The sequence below is a fragment of the Trachypithecus francoisi genome, unplaced genomic scaffold, assembly GCF_009764315.1.
Source record: "Trachypithecus francoisi isolate TF-2019V2 unplaced genomic scaffold, Tfra_2.0 Lachesis_group17, whole genome shotgun sequence".
NCBI lineage: Eukaryota > Metazoa > Chordata > Mammalia > Primates > Cercopithecidae > Trachypithecus > Trachypithecus francoisi.
Window position 1 is genome coordinate 58,334,324 of NW_022681462.1, and position 4,213 is coordinate 58,338,536.

At 39.6% G+C, this 4,213-nt stretch overlaps 1 non-coding gene across 1 annotated transcript; it reads left to right on the forward strand.

The window, feature by feature from the left end:
* The first annotated feature begins 1,021 nt into the window (after positions 1 to 1,021).
* LOC117063213 lies at positions 1,022 to 1,128 on the forward strand. Its single transcript, XR_004428812.1, has one exon. It is a non-coding gene; the product is annotated as a U6 spliceosomal RNA (small nuclear RNA).
* Positions 1,129 to 4,213: the final 3,085 nt, after the last annotated feature.

Below are 4,213 nucleotides of genomic sequence, written 5' to 3' on the forward strand. Positions count from 1 at the left end.
TGAAAATACATTTTTGTATATAAATGCTCAGTACCTAGAGAGCTCTAGAAATGTTAGTAATAATAAGAAGAATATCATTACCATCAAAAGGGCTTGTAATTGGACTTGGCAGCAATTTGAATACAGGAACTGCTTGCTTCTTGAACTCAAAGTGTGTATCTCTGACCATATTTCAACATGATTTTTAATATCTATGTAATATTCCACTGGAGCTGTTCTTTAAATTTATACTGCCATTTCCTAATTCTTTCATATTTGCATTGTCTTGTCACTATGCTCCATACTATAACAAATATTTCTGCACATATAATTTTGCATTTTTCTCACATTATTATATTCCTAAAAGAAGAATTTGTGGGTAAAAGTATAACAACTTTTGTAATTAAATTGATTTTTTGGCAAATTGTCTCTTAGAAGGGCATTATTAATTTACATTTTCCATAAATGAAAGTAGCTTTCAAGGGATGAGTAAGACCATGGCCTCTTAGTAGCCTCTAGGTCCAAATCTTAGCTCAACCTTATCCGATTGAAGGCACTGGGCAAGTTCTTGAACTCTTCTTAGTATCCACAACTGAAAAATAGGTAAAATATCAAATTTTATTGTTGTTCTGAAAATTAAATGTCAAAATATACATAAAATGTAAAATGGGATCTGACACATAGGACTTAGTAAATAAAATTCACCCATTATTGTTTCAGTATATGAAATTGTCTTTTCACCATACCTTTATTAACACAATATATTTTTCTTTTATAATCTCAGAGCCTTAATATGATTTTGTTAATTAAATTAGCATTTATTTAATCACTAGTGACAATGAATATTATCACTTATGACTATTGTAAGATTTACTTAAATATTAAGGAAACTAATTCTTTATATATCTCATACACATATTAATGAATACAAATTAATATTAAGACAATTCCTTATATGTATTATAAAAGCATTTCCAGACTATGACTTGCCTTTTCATTGTATCTGTAAGTTTATTTGTCTTACCAAATTAAAATGTTTACAGTGCTCGCTGTGGCAGCACATATATTAAAATTGGAACAATACAAAGAAGACTAACATGGCCCCTGCACAAGGATGACATGCAAATTCGTGAAGCATTCCACATTTTTCAAGATGACCGAATACGAAACAGCTCCAGTCTGCAGCTCCCAGTGTGATCGACACAGAAAATGGGTGATTTTGCATTTCCAACTGAGGTACCTGGTTCATCTCATTTGGACTGGTTGGACAGTGGGTGCAGCCCATGGAGGGCAAGCCAAAGCAGGGTGGAGCATCGCCTCACCTGAGAAGTGCAAGGGATTGGGGGATGTCCCTTTCCTAGCCAAGGGAAGCCGTGACAGACTGTAGCAGAAAAATCAGGACACTGCCACCCAAATACTGTGCTTTTGCAATGGTCTTAGCAAATGGCACATCAGGATATAATATCCCTCATCTGGCTAAACAAATCCCATGCCAACAGAGCCTTGCTCTCTGCTAGCGCAGCAGTCCAAGATCCAGCTGCGAGGTGGTAGCCTGGCTGGGAGAGGGACATCCGCCATTGCTGAGACTTGAGTAGGTAAACAAAGCAGCCCAGAAGCTCAAACTGGGTGGAGCCCACCTCAGTTCAATGAGGCCTGCCTGCCTCTGTAGACTCCACCTCTGGGGGCAGGGCATAGCTGAACAAAAGGCAGCAGAAACTTCTGCAGACTTAAGCGTCCCTGTCTGACAGCTCTGAAGAGACCAGCAGTTTTCCCAGCATGGTGTTTGAGCTCTGAGAATAGACAGACTGCCTCCTCAAGTGGGTCCCTGATCACTATGTAGCCTAACTGGGAGACATCGCTCAGTAGGGGCCAACTGACACATCATACAACCAGGTGCCCCTCCGAGACGAAGCTTCCAGAGGAAGGATCAGGCAGCAATATCTGCTGTTCTGCAGTCTCTGCTGGTGACACCCAAGCAAACAGGTCTGGTGTGAATACCTCCAGCAAACTCCAATGGACCTGCAGCTGAGGGACCTGACTGTTAGAAGGAAAACTAACAAACAGAAAGGAATAGCATCAACATCAACAAAAAGGACATCCAAACCAAAACCCCATCTGTTGGTCACCAACATCAAAGACCAAAGGTAGATAAAACCACAAAGATGTGGAGAAACCAGAGCAGAAAACCTGAAAATTCTAAAACCCAGAGAGCCTCTTCTCCTCCAAAGGACTGCAGCTCCTCACCAGCAATGGAACAAAGCTGGACAGAGAATAATTTTGACAAGTTTACAGAAGTAGGCTTCAGAAGGTCGATAATAACAAACTTCTCTGAGCTAAAGGAAGATGTTTGAACCCATCGCAAACAAGCTAAAAACCTTGAAAAAAGATTAGCAGAATGGCTAGCTAGAATAAACAGTGTAGAGAAGACCTTAAATGACCTGATGGAGCTGAAAACCATGGCACGAGAACTACATGAGGCATGCACAGGCTTCAGTAGCCAATTTGATCAAGTGGAAGAAAGGGTATCAGTGATTGAAGATCAAATTAATGAAATAAAGCAAGGAGACAAGATTAGAGGGAAAAAAAAAGTAAAATGAAATGAACAAAGTCTCCAAGAAATATGGGACTACATGAAAAGACCAAATCTATGTTTAACTGGTATACCTGAAAGTGACGGGAAGAATGGAACCAAGCTGGAAAACACTCTTAAGGATAGTATCCAGGAGAACTTCCCCAACCTAGCAAGGAAGGCCAACATTCAAATTCAGGAAATACGGAGACCACAACAATGATACTCCTTGAGTACAGCAACCCCAGGATACATAATTGTCAGATTCACCAAGGTTGAACAGAAGGAAAAAATGTTAAGGGCAGCCAGAGAGAAAGGTCAAGTTACCCACAGATGGAAGCCCATCAAACTAACAGCAGATCTCTCGGCAGAAACTCTACAAGCCAGAATAGAGTGGGGGCGAATATTCAACATTCTTAAGAAAAGAATTTTCAACATAGAATTTCATACCCAGTCAAACTAAGCTTCATAAGTGAAGGAGAAATAAAATCCTTTACAGAAAAGGAACTGCTGAGAGATTTTGTCACCACCAAGCCTGCCTTACAAGAGCTCCTGAAGGAAACACTAAACCTGGAAAGGAGCAACCGGTACCAGCCACTGCAAAAACATGCCAATTGTAAAGACCATTGATGCTAGGAAGAAACGGCACCAACTAATGAGCAAAATAACCAGCTAACTTCATACTGACAGGATCAAATTCACACATAACAATATTAACCTTAAATGTAAATGGGCTAAATGCCCCATTTAAAAGGCACAAAGTGGAAAATTGAATAAAGAGTCAAGACCCATCAGTGCGCTGTATTCAGAAGACCCATCTCACATGCAGAGACACACACAGGCTCAAAATAAAGGGATGGAGGAAGATCTACCAAGGAAATGGAAAGTAAAAAATAAAAAGCAGGGGTTGCAATCCTAGTCTCTGGTGAAACAGACTTTAAAATAACAAAGGTCAAAAGAGACAAGGGCATTACATCATGGTAAAGGGATCAATTCAACAAGAAGAGCTAAATGAATATGCAGCCAATACAGGAGCACCCAGATTCATAAAGCAAGTCCAGAGAGACCTACAAAGAGACTTTGACTCCCACACAATAATAATGGGATACATTAACACCCCGCTGTGAATATTAGATCAATGAGACAGAAGGTTAATAAGGATATGCAGGACTTGAACTCAGATCTGCACCAAGCCGACCTAATAGACATCTACAGAACTCTCCACCCCAAATCAACAGAATATACATTCTCAGCAGCACATCACACTTATTCCAAAATGGACCACATAGTTGGAAGTAAAGCACTCCTCAGCAAATGTAAAAGAACAGAAATCACAGCAAATTGTCTCTCAGACCACAGTGCAATCAAATTAGAACTAAGGACTAAGAAACTCCCTCAAAACTGCACAACTATATGGAAACTGAACAGCCAGCTCCTGAATGACTACTGGGTAAATAACAAATGAAGGCAGAAATAAAGATGTTCTTTGAAACCAATGAGAACAAAGACATAACATAACGGAATCTCTGGGACACATTTAAAGCATTGTGTAGAGGGAAATTTATAGCACTAAATGCCCACAAGAGAAAGCAGGAAAGATCTAAAACTGACACCCTCACATCACAATTAAATGAACTAGAGAAGCAAGAGCAAACATATTCAAAA